Here is a 23,320-nt window from a genome sequence, read left to right as displayed (position 1 = left end):
GCTACGCCCATACTTTCCATAGCCTCTTTGTAAGCCCGAGAGCTAAACGCTGGGCCACAGCAGAATGTAACGTGCCAACTGCGTATGTCCCTATAAAGACTCGCAAATCTTTGATAACAGTTCAAGCATCAGCCGAGTGCTGCAGCAAAACCCATAGGAATCTGGAGCATGAATCCACTGCCACCAAGATATACTTGTAAGCCCCATGAGATTGTAAGGGGCCGCAATTTTCCAAATACATACATGCAAGAGGTTTGTCTGATTTTAATAATGGTGTCTGTGGTGGGTGTGTTATGGTGGATCCTTTCATCTGCTGACAGAAGTCACCTTTCAAGACATATTCCTTAGTTTGTTTTGTTAGACCTGGCCACCAATAGCACTGCTTCAATAACAAAATAGTCGCTGTAATGCCTGTGTGTGCAGAACCCAAACACTTGTGTGCTGCAAAAATCAAACCTTGTCTGCGATCCATATTTGGTATTAGTCTATCCCCCACTCCAGGAATCTGAGCATATGGAATGTGGCTTGCAACTAACATGTAAGAGTACTTGTGTGGAAATGTCTTTGGTACTGCTGAGCTACCTTTGAGCGAAGCAATGATAGCGACCATAATCTCACCTATCCTTTTTTTTGAACTTGTGATTGCAGCAACGGATGCTATACGTACAGCCCCCTTTTCAGCTTCATCAGCCAATGAATTCCCTCCAACGTGAATGCCATCACGCTGATGACTCAGTGTATGTATTAACCTTGGGCGAAGCACTACGCTACGCTTGCGTAGTTTGCGAATTTTGCGCAACTTCGCACTACGCGAGTTGCACGTAGCACAGTGCGAACACGCGTAGTGCAGCGGTCATTTTTTGCTTGTTAGCGGTCCTCAACGTTATGTTCGCGACCGCGAGCAAGCAAAATGACATCCCGGCGAGATTCTCAACGCGGGGAGGTCAGGTTTCTCATTGCGAGTGGTTGCGCATGCTCGCGATCGCTCGCGATGAGAAACTACCAGTTCGTGTTGAGTTCGAGTGAAAATCTACTCGAGCAGCAGAAAGCTACAGCTCGCACTGTGCAAGATGCCGTTTTCAATGATTGCACAGTGCCGGATGCTTGTCCGCACTGTGCAATCATTGAAAACGCATCTTGCACAGTGCGAACATGCTATTACGCAGCTTGCGTAGTGCTACGTGAAATTTGCGTAGTGCGAAGTGCACTTCGCGTAGCTTCGTGTAGCTTCGCGTAGCGCTACTTCGCGAACTACGCCCACCCTTAGTATGTATCACGTGAGCCCTTGGTAGTTCATTTTTCAACTCTGCTACCTGTTCTTATAGCATTTTATGCTTCATTGTGCCACATTTTGCATCTTTGAACCCGTTTTGCTCCTAATGATATAAATATTCTTATACGATTGTACACAGTATATGGAATCACACACAATTAGTGTGGGGAATTCGTGATCCATATTTACAAGTGCTAGTATTAGTGCTTTTAACTCTGCCAACTGAGCCTTGCAGTCTCCTAGAGGTTTTGTTTTGGTGCAACTTGGATCGAACTTTCCATACCGCATGCAACCTTTAACAATAGCACATGCTGCGCTGTATTGTTGCTAACTCCCTATGGCCGGTTGAGCAGATCTGTCAGTGTAAATAATATATTCATACTGATCGAGAGGCAAGATTTAGTTTGGTAGAGGATATTCTTGTTCCTATTGCAGGAATGCTTGTGTTTTTAACCTTGGATGAAATCTGTATTCAACGTCCATTGCAGTAAGAGAATTAGCCCATTCTACCCATCTCGGATGTAAGGCTTTTGCATTAGGAATGATACCCTTTGTAACAGCTTCTAAAGCTGGTACCGGAGTTACAACTATTGTGCGTTTCCCCTGAGCCAGTGCTCTTTCTCTTGCTACAGCGGTCTGAACTGCAGTCAGGATTTTCTCTGTTTAAGTGAAACACATTTCTGCGTTGGTGTACAGCTGTGATTTGTATATGATTGGTACTGTTTCACCTTCATTAAAGGTTAAGTAGGTACCCGCATTGACCCGCTATTACATGGATAACCAAGTGGCGTATGTTTATGTGTGTTTGTAAGTTTGTAAGTGTTTTGAAGCTATCATGTCTTCTTGTAGGGAACGTAGGATATTTGTGTACTCCTGCGTCCAATATCTAAATGAAAAGTCAAGCTTTATTAAATTGTAGAAAGGTTTGCCTCTTTCTGTGTAGTCCAAAATGTATGTTCTGCCAAAATATAGGAATCCCAAAATTGATTGTAGATGTTTTCATGTTTATGGAGGCTGGAGCAGCGGAAACTTTTCTAGAAAGTTAGCTGCCAGACTTTTCCCATCACTTGACAACTCATATCCTAAAAGCAGGACAATGAGGTGGGCGATTTTTAAATTTTTAAAGTTATATTTGTAGCCCTCAGAGGCGAATCCCATAATAATGGTGCTCACCCTGGTCAAGTGCCTCTCTAAGTCATCGTCCATCAGATAAATATCATCCACATAGGACAATGCTTCTTCCTCAAATTTTTTAAGTAACTCGGTTACCCTCACTGAAAATACCCCGGGGCTGTTCTTATACTCCTGGGGGAGATGACAAAATTGTCGCTGGGACCCTAATGCTGAGAATGCGGTCAAATACCTGCTTAAAGGCACTACATTTTGGCAGAAAAATCAATTTGAGATATCAAGAGTTGTTTTGTATTTTTTTCCGCACAGTGTTATTCATCAATGCAGCACTGTGTGTGTTTTGGTCAGCAAATGTCTTTGTGTAAGTGTTTAAATGTCTGTAATCTAAAACTAGATGATATGTATTGTTTTGATACAGGAATGAAGAATTGTTCATTGGTGAGGTACAAGTTTCAATGACCCCTTGGTATTCAAGTTGATCTAAGATCTCCCTGACCTGTTTTTAGCTTCTTGCTGTATTGGGTATTGCCTCTGAGCATTTGGTGAAACTTTGACGGGATCACATGGTGGGTTGATTTCTCATCCCATCCTGCATGATATTTATATAATGTTGGAGCTAGGGCTACTACCTACCCCCATGCATATGTGTTTTAAGGTGTTCGGGAACGTGGTCGGAGAGAGATGGAAAAATTATATTTTCTCCCCTAGGGCCCTCCATAACAAATGCTGGTGGCCAATCAGCTAACCAGATGATAGGTTCTTCCAAAAGAGACCTTTCATTTTTATGGGCTTGTTCCCCTCTATCCGGTGTATTATTTCATGTGACCTATGTGGGACGCCCACCCTTTTATCTGGTGTTTCCACCATGATGTAATCATTAAAGTTCGCTGTCACCAGAAATTCCTTCAGGTTTTGGCAAGCTATTGTTACTTCTGCCTCACTGTCAAGCATAATCAGAGCCCATTCTGCATTCAGAAATTGTGTCCTCAGGATTCTGGGCATGTCTGATTTTCCGGCCTTCATCCTTCTTCTTTTTAAACTGAGGTTTTGATTTTGATTTTTCTTCTTTTTTGGAAGAATAGTCATGAGCGTGCTGCTTGTCTCTGGACTTTGTACTCTCTTCTTTGTGTTCTGACCATCCTTTCCTCTTGGAGTCTTTTGATGAACTCTGAAAGGAACGAGAGAAACGTGTAACAGTATCTCGATACCTGTCAGAGTTCCTAATATTATCCCTATTCCTAAGGTTGTACCTCTGTTCAGAGTGCTCCTGTGGAGGAGATCTACGTCGGGATTGAGATCTTTACCCTGTATAACTTTATTGTTTTTTATTGTCCCACTTCATTTTAGAAGAAGAGGTCGTTGTCTGCTTAGAAGTGTCCTTTTCAGGACTGCCCATCAGTTGTAGTTTAAAAGCTTTCCCACCCAAACTGTCTCTGCCTAATTCTGCATATGCAGTTTTAATTATTTTGGGTAGTTCATGTTGTTTTCTAGCGGATTGAACTCCCTCAATCGTTGGCTGATTGCCACTGAAGCTGCTTCCCCTTTAATTTTAGCTAGTATTATAGCTGATACTTGTTCATAGTTATTTAATAACTTCAGCCCTATGTTCAGAGCAGGCTCTGCTCCGTACTTGTTCTGTATCTGTCTCAATACATCAGGTGTCACTGCTAATAAAGGAATACCATGGGTTCTGGTATATATGGCAGCAAAGACTGTACCCCAAGTGGTACAATCCTCTAACTGTGGTGTTATCCCCATGAGCAAGCAGATTGTTAGCATTCTTTGTTTTCCAAATGGAGTAGTATCCGGGAACACAGCCTCAAGCTGAGTTATTTTCTGAGCTACCCAGAACGTCATTTGTTTGCGTTTTGTGGGCGTTTTGCCCATTATTGCGTGTAATGTTTGTGGAGTCATTTTAGTTGCTGTACCCTGAGATTGAGTTACATTTGTTACTGGTTGGACTGTGAAAGTCCTCATGATGAATTGTGTCATGATTCTTTAGATTTTTAATTAATTTTGTATGTTGAGTGAGTAATTCTGGCTGTTGCATTGTTTCGATGTCAGGATTAGGTATGTGGCCTGTTAATATAGGCAATGTTGCTCCTGGTCTTCCTAACAGACCAAGCCTTACTCCTCCTCTTAAGTGGAGTAGGGCGCCAATAAACCAGTATTGGTGTTTCTGGTAAGTGAGTGGAATCTCTATGTCTTCCAACGGACAATATTCCTCTGGTGCATCTCCCTCGATGTATGAGTGAAATGTATGTGTTATTGCATCTGCTGCTGGGAATGTAACCCACAAGTAGAATGCCTCTGTTTTGTTTGATTCATGTGCCTCATTCATGAAACCTACTACGCCACCCCTAGCTTGTAAGCCATTTTCTAATAGTTTAAGGGTGATTGTACGTCTTTATTTAGGTGCAATTTTAGTTCCGGTCAAATCTTCTTCCCCCAATTGAGATGCGTCCAGACACCAGTATTGCATCGTCGGCCTCAGTTATTTTGAAATGAAGAAGTTTGTTCAAAACTTGTTTGAGATTCACTTAAGGCCTATACAGGGGGGCTACTCAGCAATATGTTTTAAGACAAAACCGGATTAAAAACCAAGCAAATAAGGACACTAGAGATGCTGTTCGACAACTAGAAGTAGCACATACGGTTGAAAGTATACATGGTACTGTTCAACTTATGACAGCTTCCATATATTCTCAACCATATCTACTTTTAATTGAAAAACGTGTCGTACTAGGCCAGTCTTTAAAAGAAAGAACATCATCAAATTATAATAAACACAAAACTTTACAATATGAATATGGCTAGCAAGTTGGTAAAGTGCTTGCACACCAACTCTCCGATAAACGGGCAGAGCCAGTAATAAAAGGGCATAAGAGATGCTGGTGGGTTATTCTACACACAACCCGAAGAGATCGTTGAACAATTCTCAGGTTTTGGTCAGTCTTTATATAGTAATCCCAATTTGTTTGATAAAAAAAATTATTAGCTACATGGAAAGGTGTAGATTTAGTGAAACTATTCATAGATTGGAGAAAGAGCAGGCAAATCTTCTCAACTCAGAAATTTTAGTGGAAGAAATATCGGAGGACATTGATGCTCTTCTTTGTGGGATATGACAAATATTGTTTTCTTCTTGAAGAAGAACAAGCCAAGAGAAGAGTGTGGATCATATCACCCGAAATCAATAATAAATTCTGATTTGAAAACTTTTGCAAAAATATTGGCAAAGCGTCTCGCACCCTTTATGACACAACTAGCCTCTGCCCAGCAACATGGATTCATACCTGGCAGAGATATGACTGTGCATGTGAGTACTGCAATTGTTGCCTTTGATGTTGCCTCTTAATCTAACTAACATAGGAATGATCATGCTCAATGCGGAAATGTCATTCGACTGTGTAACATGGGGTTGTCTTTGGGCTACACTTACGGCTTATAATATCTATGGTCGTTTTTATGATTGGCTTTGAGCTTCATATAGATGTCCGAGCGCCAAATTAATCTATTTAGTCTATCAGTCTACACCATTTAAGGTTTTAAGGGGTACTCGGTAAGGGTGCCCTCTATCACCCTTACTTTTTGCTTTGTACATAGAACCATATCTCAAATCATTGATTTCTAATCCATCAATTCTGCAAGTTCTACTAGGCTCTTAAGAACTGAATATTACAGCTTATGCTGATGATATTGCCGTAGTTTCTACAGACCCAGCTAGGGCAATAGTACCAATTCAATCTGAAGCAAACATATTTGGGCACTTTTCTGGATATAAGCTTAATGTTAGTAAAACTCAGACTGTCCGTAATTTTTAATCAGAAAGGGCGGTAACTGGGGCTTATGGGTCAGTCACTTATTTAGGCATGCAGATTACTTTAGACATGTGGCAGGTTATAAAACTGAACTACGATACCTTACTTAAACCAATGGTTTCTAAAATGAGGCACTGACATAAACTGCCTATAAGTATCATAGGACGCTGCAATATTATAAAAATGATTGTTTTGCCTAAATTTATTTATTTATTTAGGGCAATACCTTTGCGAGTTCTGAATTATTATTTTTTTTTTATTTGAGGGGGGTTATTAGTAGTTTTATTTGGAGCTATAAACAGCCGAGACGTGCCCTAAAGTACTTAAAACTTCCCTATAGCAAGGGCGGACTCAAACTACCGGATTTTAAATTATATTATTGGGCTTCTTTTGTAGGACGTTTGCGAGATCTCCTTGATTCTTGAAAACAACAATGATGCTACAACCTTGCCATCGGCAACAATAGTACCATGTTCTTGTATAAAATAAATGATCCGAATTACTTTAGGAGAGTGCGATTCCAGACTCTTAAGGATCTAGGGCCCGATGTAGGTAGCCCTTTACCGATCGGAATCGGCCGAAAATACCGATTTTCGGCCGTTTCCGATCGGTAAAGGGCTATGGAGATGTAGGGGCACATTTTCGGTAATTTTACCGATTCGTTATCATTACCGAATCGGTAAATTTACCGAGTCGGTAATATTTACCGATTCGGTAATGATAACGATTCGGTAAAATTACCGAAAATGCAATGTAGGTAGCCTATGTTCCATCAGCACATGGCTTACAGAATCGGTATTTTACCATGGAATACAAATCCATGGTAAAAAACCGATTCCTGTGTACATGCACATCTGTGCATGTACACATGTGCCATGTGACAGACAGACGTGCCCTTAGGGCATGTCTGTGTGCCACATTGCACACATGGCCGTTTTGGGGGTGCTAGAGGGTGTCAAAGTGACACCCCCTGCACCCTTGTGAATTCTTTAATTACCGATTCGGTAAATACCGAATCGGTAATGCCTAATCATTCCTATGGGCTTCAAAGCCCATAGGAAAGAATGGGCATTACCGATTCGGTATTTACCGAATCGGTAATTAAAGAATTGTTAAGGATTCGGTAACGATTCCAGATGTTGGGACCTACATCCCATTTACCGATTTTAAAATACCGAATCGGTAAGATTCGGTATTTCAAAATCGGTAAATGGGATTTACCTACATCGGGCCCTATGTCTATAAATGGCGTGAAATTACAGCTAACTGCTCTTTGCCTCTGATACATCTCAACAGGCCATTATGGTGTAACCCTATGTTCCCTGATATCTTTCATGATACGCTAGCTAAATCCTGAGATAGATTCGGTATTAGACAGCTCAGCCATCTGTATAACGCTGCTGGGATTTGTACATTCTTAGATCTGCAGACTACATCTGGCATTCCAGAAAACATGTTTTATAAATACTTACAGATAAGAGACTAACTTTTGGGACATAGATGTATAAAACAACCTATGGGATCAGATATACTGCAGTATATACATTCAGAATTAAAACTTACTATCAGTAAGGCTTATCAATTATTCTCCGAATCTTGGGAGAATGATAATCTAAAGATAGCATCTAATTGGGCTGAGCTACTGGGCCAGGATGTTAGCTCAGCTGATATAAAAGAATTACTGGAGAGTTTAGAAAGTGCGGTTCATTCTATCAATCCCAATGTGCAACAGTTTAAAACAGTGTTTATGCTCTATTATTCACCAGAACGCATAGTCAAATGGATAGATCCTAGCACTATAAATACGTATGATGAATGTAAATGTGCAAAATGCGGGATAGCTGCTAATTGTCTACACATGTTTGTTACCTGTCCAGACCTGGCCGCTTTCTGGAAAGATGCACAGGGTATTATAGCTGATTGCCTAAAAATAAATTTATATCTAGCAGAGAAAGAGATTATGCTTGGCTATAAATCAGGCGTATCCCTGGGATTAAGACCTCTAATATCGATCATGCTTGTAACAGCACGACTTTGCATTGCCCGCTTCTGGATATCTAAAACTCTGCCTAGAGTTTGTTAATGGTGGGCAATGTTAAGGGAGATTCTTGAGAGAGAGGTGGCTATTGCTAACAGCAGAGGTATTCGATCCAGGAAGACATTTTTTCGAATCTGGGGACCTTTGCTAAATTAAACCAAACTATAGCTCTTGCATATTTGTGTATCTCTACATTTCATCTGTTTAACTTCTTTTTATCACCCTCATATGTTCATCTATTTACCTAAGGCATAGTGCTTTTTTCTCTCTCTCTCTTTCCTGTATATGTATTGTATGTTGCTAAGAGCTTGATGTTTTGTGTCTGGGTTTATTGTGCTTATTCCTCCTGGTAATAAAACATATTTTTTTTTCTTTTTTAAAAGAGAAAAAAAAACAAGGGAACTAAGATAAGGCTTTATGCACAATTGTTTAGGAACACTGTGTCATGTCCAGCTGGATTAACTAACAGACAATAAATAGGATTTTTGCCTACTCAGCTATGGCGGAGTTTGTGCCCATTCACTCCAGACGTCTCAGGTTTTTTGCGAGTAGAGGACTCTGAGAATAAGCACAAACTACTCCGATTCTACTGTTAAATAATTACCAAACCAACGTTGGTGGCACCATGTAGTGTAGTTCCTATAATACCCATGAAGGACCTGCGCCTTTGAATCACATAAACTGTAGGATTGGTCTCAGACTAACTGTGAGCACCCCCACCGTGTATGTTAGACTGTTTGCAATAGCTAGCTCACAGTGCCACAAGAATCTTCTCTTATCGGGGAGAGAATAGTCTCTGGCAACCTCAGAACATGCCAACCCTGATCCCCCAGGATTGTGGAAACAATGTACTACCTTTCACTCAGTCACTGGTGCTCACTTAGTTTCCCTCCAAGAGTTACACAGAAGAGACAGTCAGGCATGTTACAGTAAGTATTTATTGCACAGTTCTTCCAGTGTAAAATATATGTGCTGCGACAACCATTAGACAGTAGCAGAGATAATTGATCAGCAGTACAGTGAATATAAAAGGATAGTACAGTTCTATGGTTTTGCAATAGTCAGGAACACATACATGGATATAAAATGTATGATAAAAGAAAGCACACGTACTCCTACGATGCCTATCTAGATGTGCCTAAGTGTACCTAGCATGTGAGTAGGTGTAAAGCAAAGAATACCTCTAGGTTTAGTCTAACCCCATTACCTGAAGTAAGAGAGGGTAGGACCCCGTCCTGGTCTCGAGTTGGACACCCCGCAAGGGATGTTTAGACTACTGTCAGCTGGATCGTCTGCATGCAGGAGCCTCAGCGTCTCTGGTCAGTGTGTCGGCCTGAAAGTCTCAGTTTCCTCTAGCTAACACTAGCACGATGTGCTGTATTTATACAGAAAGTATCTAAGGTTCCTTTGTCCCTTGTTTCTTGTATCAGCCATTGTTGGCTACGAGGATGATGTATTGGATGAACTGTGTACATAGATATGGGGAGGATGGTGGTGTAGGAAGGTGGTGTAGCTCCAGCCTATTTTTCAAGAACCCTTATGAATATTCATTCATACTGTAGCAGTCAAAAGATGAAGTCATAGAATGCCATTGTTCAGGGAAACCCTCCTTCTGGCCCAGGACTAGAACTAGGTAAATGTTCAATCCTAAAAGGCTTGTTACTGTGTGTAGCGGCGGTGATGTAGGTGAAAGGGTATGATGTTACCCAGGCCTATATTAGAGTACCTATATGAAACATAACAGTAGTGATGTGCATTCACAGGAGCAGGAGATATAGACTCCACATTCTCAAAGCAAAAAGGTCAATACAATAACCCTTTGAATTCTGTTGATGACTTACGGCATAAATGTGTGCTGACATTTAAATTCATCAAAACTTCAGCAAAATACACGTAAAGCTGCTATCAACTCACTTAAGGGCTTTATATGATTCTTGCATATATGACATTGAGACAAAAACATGTAAAGTAAAAAAAGGGATTACTGTCTAATAAATGACAGAGGTGGTGTTACTAGAGAAAGGGCTAATCGGGCATATGCTAGTTGCTGTTAATTAAGAGATTGTCCTTTGTCCTCAAAATCCAGACAGATTTGCTAAGATGCAAACACTGATGAGAAGTAGTAATTAGTGAGGTCCCACAAGCACCCTAGCTAAAGTGAGAGGTAACCTTGCAGTCCAGACCTGTCCCCCAACAGAGTTGCACCCCATATCCTGAATCCCACATGCCTTGGGTGTAGTAGCCAATACACAAACTAAGGCACATCTTGAGAGCTAACTTCCAGGAGATGTGGTAGACCATCTTCACTTCCAGAGAAGACCTGGTTTTCTGCTGAGTGGTTTCAACACCAAAGACGTCAGATAAAGGCACTTAGAAAAACTCAGGGTGTCAGACAGAGGCCAACAGCAAAGCTGAGTCGTAGTCCAGTTGCCACATCTGAGATGGGCACTTCCATGAAAAACCCTCTTACAACCTGTTGTGTCCCTGCAGTCACACAGGAGGTTAGTCGACTGAACACTGGAGTCCACTTCATTTTCCTAGGTACAAGAGGGACCACATCCAGGTCTTCAAGGCACCTCTCAGGTCACAGAAAGCAGACCAAGTCCTCTTCTGATCTTCTGCAGTTTGAGAATATGCTCTAAATAGGTGAGTTGTGGTAAAATGTGTATGGGTAGCATCAACTAGTAGGTGGGGTAATGTTAAAGGAGCAAACCTACAACATTTTTCAGCAGTTTTTGTTTGCCCCTCACTGTCAAAATCCAAGCTGGAGAAACTATTTTCCCCTATGCAGCACCTGTGTTTCCATCCAGAGATGTGACCACTGTAATGAGCAGTCCCTTCCACTGTGGTCACTCAAAACCGTTTCTGAGAATAGCTTCCTCCTACTGGGTTTGGTGCCAGCCAGGCTGGGCGGCTAAAAGTTGTAGCCTTTGCTAGAGTCACTATTATTTACTTGCAATTAATGAGGGCCCTTTGAAGTAAATTAAGTTCTTCAGACCATTCCAACTCGCCTTTCTGCCAAGGGAAGTGAACACCTCCCTACTCCCATGCCATTGTTTCTGCTCTCATTCCACACCTATACAGGCCAAGTACAGGTGGGCCATTGCTGGAGAGCAAATGCAAATTAGCCTCCATAAGCTTTAGGCAGGGTAAAAGTAAATTTTTTAAAATTAATTACATTTCCAATAGATATTAATAATAATCTGACTTCACTGTTAGACTGTATTATTATTAAATATACAAATAAGTATTTGGAGTCTACTTTGTCTTTTCCAATTGACCAATTACAGCCTAAAACATGGCATTGTTGTTTTGGGCCTGGTCACTGGGGGAACAGATCATTTCTAATGTCACAAATGTTTCACTCTTAAATATTATGCAACATACCTTGGGGGCAGCAAGGTTTGCTTAAGGTTGACTTATTTAATATTTTAAAATCAGGATTTCCAACCTGTCAAAAGGGTGGTTTTGACAGTTCTGTGAAGCAGAGTTCAATCTGCTGTCATCAGGCAGCACAGGGTACGCCTGAAACCATGTTCTCACTTCCCCTGTAGTGATTGCAAAATAGGTCCTGCAGAGTATGTATGTTTTGTATGAGTGAGCACATTTTTCTTTGCAGGTGTAGGCGCAAGCTTATAATAATAAGACTTCGGGTCTGAAGTGTTAAACCCAGAAAAAAGGCAAAGTTGTGTGCAAATGTTGAACTACCTTTTGGCTGTGTTAGTCAATGTTCCCATTGATGGTAAGGAAAAATATTATGTGGGATATTATGTGGGATTCTTGCTTTGTGCAAGAAATGATGACCATAGTGTTGGTAACAGTACATGGTGTCAAAATAAATCAGGTGTATCATCATATAATTCATTACTGAAAAATGCAGCAGATTGTTCTACATCAGACAGCATAGTATTTACAGTCTCAAAGACCCGATCATCAGGGAAAGTACTGGAGGTGATACTATCATTTAAAGACATTTTAAACAGGTGTGGTATTTTCAAGGGATTAGTTGGACCATATACATCATATGAAACCGTATCCCAAACTATTCCTTCTGGAACTAGAACTGCTGTAATGTTCACTAAGGACAGGTCTCTTTGTTCATGGTGTGATGGCGCATACTATTACAGAACCAAGTTCATATTTTGTAGTGGAGTGCATTCTGGGAGGTAATGTCTGTTCTGAACCAGGAAAAAGACAGTCACTACACCTATCCAAAGGACCAGGTAAAGTAGACCAATTACAATCCAGAGATGTAGCCAGCGAGAAACAAAGTAAGTCTTTTTCAGCTACAAGTAGAAATATTTTTTTGGGTGGGAAACAGGAGCTGGCGGTGACTCTGATTCACTTGGATCCAATGAGAAAGTTTCATAATTGATGAAGTAGACAGATGCAGTTTGATCGATTTCTGGTAGCTCATCAGGTTTTGTAGAACAGGCAGATAACTCATTTTCAGACAGATTCACATAGATGTCTGTATTAGGCTGAATTGAGATTAGTGTTTCATGTGTATATTTTTGCTGTTCAGTTTCAACAGGCACAAGTTCCATTCACATTGTTGGTAACTCCTTCACTTCGTAGAGTAGAATCTTCAAAGGTTAATAATCTTTCTGTCTGAACTTCCTGTATGGTAGCGAGAGGAGATTGGCGGCTACCCAGGAGCCCACGCGGCCTACTTTTCTGTATTGGCCACATGGTATGGTTTGATCAGATCGATGGAAACAAATCTCTTTTCTTTCTTGATGGCAAGAGGCGGTATAAGTGCTTTTCTTGTTCCTTCGACAGACAGGACTGATACAGGTGCTCTATAAGATGGCGCAAATTCGTTTTTGTCCTCAATCTTTTCTCTTACCAGATCCATGATCTTCGGGACCCAGGAAGATATTGCGGGAGCAGCTTTCACTTCCCCAGTGGCAGTGCGTTTTAATTAAAAGTTGCTTTGCAATGCCCGGAATTCAAGCCCGTAAAACAGCCAAAGTATCATTGATGTCAAATGCTTTTTCATCCGCCACTGGGCTGCCACAATCAAGGTCAGGTACCCAAATTCTAGTACCAGAAAGGACTTCATATGAAGTACAGTCTCCTAGGGAACTTGTTGGCATGTTATTAAGTGCCCTCTATACCCCATATAGGGTATTGACCCAACTTTCACCCAAATCTAATACCCTTGCTGTTTAGGATTGCTTGAAGTCCTGGTTTTTCCTCTCCACAATAGAATTACTCTTGGTATGATATGGAGAGGAATACTGCAAGACCACATCCAGACTTCACATAGCTTCTTTGTAAGCCCAAGAGTTAAATGCAGGGACACAGTCAGAATGTAATGTGCCAATTGCAAATGACCCTAAAAAGACTCACAAATCCATAATAACAGATCGGGCATCAGCCAAGTGCTGCGCCCAAATCCAGAGGAATCTAGAGCATGAATCCACTGCTACCATGATATACTTGTAATCCCCATCAAATTTTAAGGGGCTGCGGTGGTCCAAGTATACACATGTGAGCAGTCTGTCTGAAATCAGTACTGATGTTTGCGGTAGGCATGCTACAGTGGAAGCCTTTATCTTCTGACAGATGTCACACTAAAGGACAAAGCTCCTGTTCTGTTTGGTAAGACCTGGCCACCAACAATGTTGCTATAGTGCATAAGACACTAGACAAGGAAAAGGCTCAAAGAGCACACCAAACTGTGGTCAAAAATATGTCAATTCTAGACAATGCTAGACATCCATTAGGGAAACACGAACCACAACCATTGGATGAGGATGCCTGCATCCAATAGGAACAGTGTCCATTCGTTAGGCTTTGTGTGGATATAAAGATCCAAAACAAAGAGTGTTCTTCAGATTCTTTATTCAAAAGTTCATATATAATATAAAACTTCTCAGCTCACACCGCCGACACGTGTTTCGTCTCAATCCTGAGACTTCTTCAAGGCTGGAAGTGTCAAACAAATATAATAATAAAATCATAGACTCTAAATGACAAGCCATAATCATAATTCACAATACAAAAACAGTTAAAAAAGCTAATCAATCGAGTCTTCATCATTAAATACTACTCTATAAGCTAGAACACAAAATCAAAACAGTTCATTAAAACACTCATTATTAATCATTATAAATACTTTTTTCTTATCAATGAGAACACCCTTTTTCACCTTTCTACTAATGTATTCACATTTAAATATCATATAAGAATGTGAATTGTTCACAGCAAGCTTGACAAGAACAAATCTAGCAAATATGGGGAGACAAGGATAGCATATATTGTTCATCACTTGCTACTGTTGTACGGTCATCAGAGTTCTCAGTCCAGATTTATAATATCTGGTTTTCAAACCAAAATCTATCATCTTTGATATAGGTCACTATGCATGGATTATGGGACCGGTGTACTAATAATTAGTCTATACTGCATGTGATACCAACTCCAACATGTATTAAAATTCCAAACAGAGCCCACCCAATTTCAAAAGACTAGCAGAAAAGGGAACATACCATCTATCAATAAAATCTTTCCGTAGTGCACAGCAGGTCCCAAGGCAATTTAGTAATCACACAGGATACCTAGGGAAACAACAGTAATCATGTAATGAAAACATGCACTATAATTGGGATGTGCAAAAAGTAAAACAAAGTTGTCTTTATCAGGCACTGCCATCCCAAAAACTAGTGCAGCGCCAAAAGAACACAAAGAGGACCATAATAACCGGGCCCATCTATGATGATCTAAAGTTAGGGACTCAAAAATCTATAGAGTATTAGAACCACCAGGACAGGGAAACCCCTCTATATATCCGGTATTATAAGGTCAAAAAGTCTCACCTTTCCTGGCTTCCCCTGTACTGCCTGTAGTATACAAATCCTCTGATGGCACCTGTGAACAATACGAAAAAAGTGTGTCCAAAAACCACAAGGACAAAAACTGTCTGCTATGGATCATTACGCATACCACTCAAATACGGACAACACTTAGATAACTCACCTATCGCTATAAGTGCATATTCAGGCGAGGACTTCATCAAGAAGGAGATAACTTCTAATATCCATATGCCATAGGAGTATCTGGGACAAACAACATCTATAAGTACTCCATATCAAATAACATAAAATCTGAACAAACTGCAAGGGCGAGTACCCACTTACTGTGTTATAGTATAGCATAAAATCTGTAGTGTTCCCTCTCTGGAAAAGTTAGTACACGATATTCACCCCGTTGGCTCTATATTTGCAACGAGTGTGGACAAGTTAACTAGAGGAACCAAAACCTGTAAGAATTGAGATAGACAAAAACATTATTCTTTATCTACCCTCCAGTTTTTGAGATTACAAACATGAACGTATACACCTACTGCGTAATAACACGGCCTTGGTATTAGAGTATGTCCTCTTGGGAATATTATCAGTGGTGTAGTCCTTATATATACATCGTATTTGTAGTAGACCTAGATATAAAGTTATAATAAATTTAAGGTGGAGTCTCATAGGCCAACGTGTCTCTTTCCACAAGTAAGCCAGATAACACATAGGCTACACTTACCGTGTAATCACACGGAGTGGCCAGGGCGGACTCCCCTCTTCTTAGTTAATCAGATAAATCCTAATGCGGTTATCCCGGACCCTGATAAGTCTGAAAAGATAAATGATACACCCTCAAATCAATATAAATACATTATGGATCCAGTCCATATATATAACCTGCACCATAGCAACCACAGCAAAAGACGAATGAATATACATATTAATATATCCACAGATCAATATCGAAATAGATAAGAGCATCCATAGTTCATGCATATACCCTAACTTAGCAAGTCATATAGAAGAGTAATCAAGTGCATATGCATATATCATCGAGTGCTAACCCATATTGAGTTTACATATTTAAAAATTCTCCCTCGCATACACTGTACCAATCCCTTCTATAGGGGGTCATGTTTCAGACGAAAGAAAGCGCGCACTCAGGGTGACTCCAATAGGCACTCAAACAGCAAAATTCATCCTAAGACACACACTAACAGTAACCACATTAGGCGTTTTAGCAAACAAACATCCTCCTCGTCTGCGACTCACCATTAAGGAATCACGTAGCTTCCGGAACAACAAGGCACCTGTATAGCATCTCGCACCAGCAGTAGAGCCTATTTTTAAAGGTGTAGGGAAACTCCGCCTATCCGAATCATTGTTGGGTAGGCTGTATTGTGCCCCGTTACTATCGCGGCCATCTTGGAATGGTGTAAAAACGATCGATGTATAAAGGTCAATCAGTATTGGGAAATATTAACTGTTAGTATAGCACAATGAGTAACGGCCGTATTCCACTAGTGTGTATGTACCGATATTTAGAATACATAGTATGAAACATCAAAGTCATCTCAGGGGCGACATAAAATCTGTGTGTTGTCCCATATAGCCTGCCATCAATAATCATAGATGTGTGTTCATCTGTAGCAACAACAAACATTGGTTGCTAACTTCCAATTATATAAACCGCATATTGGCACCTAAGTTGGGCTCGCAGCAAACATCAATGTAAATGGTTTCTTATATAGCAGTATATCACCCATATTGCGGCCATCTTGAAATATGCAAACTTAGTAATAAATGCCACAGCATTGCTAGTCAAAGTAACTAACCTAGTCCCAAATTTCTAACCATTCACAAAATGTATCCTATCTCAGCCTCAAAGTTACATCCATACTGTTATCGTAACAAACGGCGTAATTCCTAAGCATTGTTGTTTTAGTCTATACCCGTCCCATAATCCAATCGACAGCGACCAGAGGTAAATGACATTTAAAAATACCCAATAAAGTTTAGCAATCATATGAGATGTTGCATCACATATAAAATTATTGCGGCATACATGGTATCCTCCATACTTAGAGTTAATGTGGATCTCTTATAAATTGCTCGAATAGAGTTCATCTCCATAACAAAGAGTAATCGTTGTTGGCCTTTATCTTTCTCAGGCCTACAGTTAACATAGTTCTTATTCCTAGTCACTTAACATTGTTCATATTCATAATCACTGGTAGTGGAACAGTTAAGAAACCCTTCAGCACTCTTGCATATTATTCTTAAAAGCCAACAATAGTCCTCACACTTGACAGTCACTAAAGAAAACTCCTATCCACAACCCACATATGTAGAAAGTGTGAAGCCACGTGTGATGGAGGGAGGTATCTCTATGCATAGAGCTATTAGAACCAGGGCCATGTGTCCTTTAGATTAATGTTCGTGTTAGAAATACATACTAATCTCGTAAGAATGCATGTAGCTCCCTATCGGTGTGGAGCCCCATGTCTACAGCCCTGAGTTTGATAAGCCATCTTGCTTCCAATTTACGTACGGCTGCTGTCATATCACCTCCCCTTGGGCTTGGTTTAATTATGTCAATCCCATGAAAGTGCATTTTTAGAACTTCAGTCTCAACATGCTCTCTGTTGTAGTGCAATGTGACGGGATAATTGATGTTTTTATTTCTAATTGCCCTACAATGTTCCTGAATCCTCTCCTTAAGAGGCCTGATGGTGCTCCCAACATAAATAAGTTGGCATTGACAAATTAAGCAATATACAACAAACTTAGAAATACAGTTGATGAAATTGTTGATGTAAAAAAATATTGGGTGCATTTGTAAAAGCCCAATGGCTTACTAGGTAACCATGCCTTTGGATTATGTGATGTGGGATTTTTTACAATAGATGGACTCAATATATTCCTAAGGGTCCTACCTTTTTTGTATATAATACGTGGTTGGTTAGAAATGTATCTCTCAAGAACTTGATCTAACTTTAATAGGTGCCATTGCTTTTTAAGGGTACCAAAGATTTGCGAACTATTTGCATTATATTGTGTTATTAAATGCAACCTTAACATCATTCTGCTTTTGGAACCCTTATACCTACGTTTGAGAGTATCCTTTCTTGGTATCTTAATTATTTTTTCATGGGCTCTGTTTAGTAAAGTTAAATCATAACCTCTAATCAGGAACCTGTTTTTTAGTATCTCAACTTCCTGAGCAAATTGGTCCTCAATACTGCAATTCCGCCTAAGTCTCGTCATCTCTCCAAATGGTATTGCCCCAATTTGTGAGATCGGAGGCGCACTGCTAGCATGGAGGACGGAGTTGCAGGGTGTATCCTTTCTGAATAACTTGGATTGTAATCTATTGTTTTCAACAAATAGAGTAACATCAAGGAAAGCAATGCTATCTTTACATGCTGCCGAAGTAAAACTCAGATTGTACTCATTGTCATTCATGTATGCGAGAAATGCGTCTAGCTGTAACTTGTCCCCCCCAGACTACAAAGATGTCGTCTATAAACCGACACCAATATATAATCTGGTTGGTGAGCTCTGGTGGACCTTTCCGCCAAATGTGCTGTTCCTCAAAAAACCCCATATAAATGTTCGCAAATGAGGGCGAAAATTTCGCCCCCATTGCCACACCCGAATGCTGTTGGTACCAATTCTCTTGATGTTTAAAATTTTTTTTATTGAGGGCAATTCTCGTAAGCTCAATGATCATTGCGGTGTGCTCATAAGGGAGTCACATCTCTTTTGGATAAATAATAAGTCAGGGCAGCCATTCCTTTCTCTATCGGTATACTGGTGTACAGGGCGAACACATCAAGAGTTACCAACATAAAATTGGATGTCCACTCCAGACCTTCGAGTTTACTCAGCAGATCTTTAGTATCCTCTATGAAAGAGGGAATGTTACGAACAATGGGTTGCAAAGTAATATCTATATATTCAGACACCCGTTCAATGGGCCCTCCAATCCCTGAGATGATCGGTCTACCCGGGGGGGGGCCGTAATGCTTTTATGTATTTTGGGTAAGACATAAATATATGCTGCCCTAGGACTGGGGATGAACAAGTATTTGAGTTCTTGATCTGATAGAAGTCCCGCACAGTGCCAGTACTTTAAAATCTTTTTCTAGATTGTGGTTGACCTGTACAATCGGATTGTGTGTTATTTTGGTATATGAATTGAAATCCAATAGCTGACGATCTATTTCTGCAATATAATCAGTGCTGTCCAATAGAACGATGTTTCCACCCTTATCAGCTTCTTTAATAACTATATCGTTATAAGCCTTGAGCTGTACCAGGGCCTCTCTCTCCTTATTAAGGTTATCTCTCAAACCCAAACATGTCCCCAAGACCTTATCTTCCAATTTGTAAAGCTCATGGGTGACTGTTTTATAAAAGCAGTCAATGAGAGTGTCTGCTGTTGTAACTGGTGAAAAGGTGGATTTCAACCTCAGACCACTATCAGTGTATATATTGCTTTCAATGTCCAGGTCCGACATGATGTTACCTACAGATGGTGTCTGTTCTAGATCATCATCCATGCCAAGCAGCATTTGAACATTCATTATATCCTGCATAGTTTTACCACTCTCATTAACACTGTAAATTGCAGTCTCTTTCGGTTTTTTATTAGAGTCAAAAAACATTTTTAGTTTCAACCTTCTGATAAATTTGTACAGGTCAATATGAACAGAAGTAAAATCCGCTTTACTCAGGACAAAAATGAAGACTCTTTTTCGGTACTGTCATTTCATTTTCAGTCAATTGAATTTTTTACAGGTTAATAATAGATACATCATTGTTAGCATCATTGACAATGGGGTTCATATTGTTAACATTCTCATCAATAATGGCTGGGCTTACTTTCTCTGTAGTCGTGATACCGATCTTGTGACCCTCTGGGTCTGTTCTGCCTCTATTCTTCCTCCCGCCCCGTCTTGTCCTCTTCCTCCTTGAGGTTTTTGATTGAACCCCGGTTTCGTACCTTTGCGGTAATGTTCTAGTTCTAGTAAAAAAGCGGAACCAGGGGTGGGGCTTCCTGATATTCCTGCCACTATAGATGATTCACTTTGTTTCTCACTGATCTCACTGGTGATACTCGATACTTCCGATTCACTGACCGATATTACTGTGTCAGTTCGTGCTTCCTTTAATGTTGAGATTCCAGTTCTGGGTTTGATTTCATCAAACCGTTTAGCGAATGTGAAAACCCTTCTGTTCTTATAATCCATTTCATCACGTTTTAATTTTCTAATTTTCTTGTCCCTAATATAGTTCTGATGAGAACTCAAAGCATCTCTAAGTACCTTGTAGTTCTTGTCTGCTACCTCTCCCATATTCAGACGAGAGATTTCTTCCTTAATTGCTTCAATATCCGTCAGTAGTTTAGCTCTTTTTCGTTCGGCATGACGGATAAGAATATCCATCATCCCGAAAGAGGACCCAGCAATGAGGTGCTCCCACTCCCTCAATAAATCCGGGTCCAAATCCTCAAAGGTAGGAAAAATGATCACCCTCAACCCTCTCGGGATTTGTTTGATCTCAATATATTTCTTGAGCGTGGTGAAGTCCCACCAACGTGACAACTCTGCTTTACGAAGTCATTCTAGCTTAATAAATAGTTGCTTTAAACCCTTTGGTTTGTCTTCTTTAGCTACCTTTTGCTTGATCTGGATCCCCTGATCCGAGAAAGTGTCATTAAATATCTTGTCACGGTCATCCTCAAAAGTCGCCATGTTAAGACGATCAGAATTATACTACTGGTCTGAACTAACCTCCAGATCACGTGTACAGAGAAAGTATTACAAAGTGCAAGGACTCACGTAACAATATTTAGTTGCAAAACAGTCGGTGGTAGTGCTCCCCTACATAGGAGAAACGTCCGCACATTTGTTGGTAATTCTCTGATATATCTATAATACGTGAATTGTGTGTATTAGTAATTAGTATTTGCCACAAAAAAACAGGTGCTTAGATAGCCTGATACACACTTACCACCAGAAGTGTTATTTAGCACACAAGGTGCATAAGACACTAGACAAGGAAAAGGCTCAAACAGCACACCAAACTGTGGTAAAAAATATGTCAATTCTAGACAATGCTAGACATCCATTAGGGAAACACGAACCACAACCATTAGATGAGGATGCCTGCATCCAATAGGAACAGTGTCCATTCTTTAGGCTTTGTGTGGATATAAAGATCCAAAACAAGGAGTGTTCTTCAGATTCTTTATTCAAAAGTTCATATATAATATAAAACTTCTCAGCTCACACCGCCGACACGTGTTTCGTCTCAATCCTGAGACTTCTTCAAGGCTGGAAGTGCCAAACAAAGATAATAATAAAATCATAGACTCTAAATGACAAGCCATAATCATAATTCAAAATACAAAAACAGTTAAAAAAGCTAATCAATCGAGTCTTCATCATTAAATACTACTATATAAGCTAGAACACAAAATCAAAACAGTTCATTAAAACACTCATTATTGATCATTATAAATACTTTTTTTCTTATCAATGAGAACACCCTATTTTCACTTTTCTACTAATGTACTCACATTTAAATATCATATAAGTATGTGAATTGTTCACAGCAAGCTTGACAAGAACAAATCTAGCAAATATGGGGAGACAAGGATAGCATATATTGTTCATCACTTGCTACTGTTGTACGTTCATCAGAGTTCTCAGTCCAGATTTATAATATCTGGATTTGAAACCAAAATCTATCATCTTTGATATAGGTCACTATGCATGGATTATGGGACCGGTGTACTAATAATTGGTATATACTACATGTGATACCAACTCCTACATGTAGTAAAATTCCAAACAGAGCCCAACCAATTTCAAAAGACTAGCAGAAAAGGGAACATACCATCTATCAATATAATCTTTCCGTAGTGCACAGCAGGTCTCAAGGCAATTTAGTAATCACACAGGATACCTAGGGAAACAACAGTAATCATGTAAGGAAAACAAGCACTATAATTGGGATGTACAAAAAGTAAAACAAAGTTGTCTTTAATCAGGCACTGCCATCCCGAAAACTAGTGCAGCGGCAAAAGAACACAAAGAGGACCATAATAACCGGGTCCACCTATGATGATCTAAAGTTAGGGACTCAAAAATCTATAGAGTATTAGAACCACCAGGACAGGGAAAACCCTCTATATATCCGGTATTATGAGGTCAAAAAGTCTCACCTTTCCTGGCTTCCCCTGTACTGCCTGTAGTATACAAATACTCTGACGGCACCTGTGAACAATACGCAAAAAGTGTGTCTTATGCACCTTGTGTGCTAAATAACACTTCTGGTGGTAAGTGTGTATCAAGCTATCTAAGCACCTGTTTTTTTGTGGCAAATACTAATTACTAATATACACAATTCACGTATTATATATATATCAGAGAATTACCAACAAATGTGCGGACGTTTCTCCTATGTAGGGGAGCACTACCACCGAGTGTTTTGCAACTAAATAATGTTGCTACGGTAGTGAAACCGTTTCAGTAATACCTGTGTGTGCTGAACCCAGACCCTTGTGTGCAGCTAGAATTAAATCTAATCTGCGATCCATGTGTGGTATTATCCCCCACTCATGGAATTTGAGAATACAGAATATTTGTGCATCTAACTTGTAGGAGTACTTGAGTGGAAAACCACTCACAGCTATCATTATCTTTCCTTCTATCCTTGTACAAGAACGAGTGATTGCAGCAAGGGCAGCAGTTCTCAATATCACCTTGGCATCTTCATCAGCCAGTGAATTTCCTGCAACGTGCATGCCAACACACTGAGGACTCCATGTGTGTATTACATGAGCCCGTGGCAAGCCTCTTTCAGCTCTGACACTTGTTCCCAAGGCAACTTGTGCGCTATTGTGCAACCTTTGAAATCTCTAAACCCATTCTGGCCCCAATAGTGACGATATTTATTGTACGACTGGACACAGTAAAATGAATTGTGAACAATAAGTGTGGGGAATTCCGGATCCGTGCTTTTTAGTGCCAGTATCAGGGCTTTTAGTTCTGCCAGCTGTACCGTGCAATCTCCTAAGACTGCGTCTGCTTATTGCTAGGACAGAACTTACCATCTTACATATGTCCCATTATAATTGCACATGCAGTGCTGTATTGTTGTTTACTTCCTCTGGCCAGCAGGGCAGATCTGTTAGTGTAAATAATGTATTCATACTGATCAAGAGGCATTATTTCATTCGGGGTAC

The sequence above is a fragment of the Lissotriton helveticus genome, chromosome 1_1 (genome assembly GCF_964261635.1).
Source record: "Lissotriton helveticus chromosome 1_1, aLisHel1.1, whole genome shotgun sequence".
Lineage (NCBI taxonomy): Eukaryota > Metazoa > Chordata > Amphibia > Caudata > Salamandridae > Lissotriton > Lissotriton helveticus.
This window is presented reverse-complemented; position numbering follows the sequence as displayed.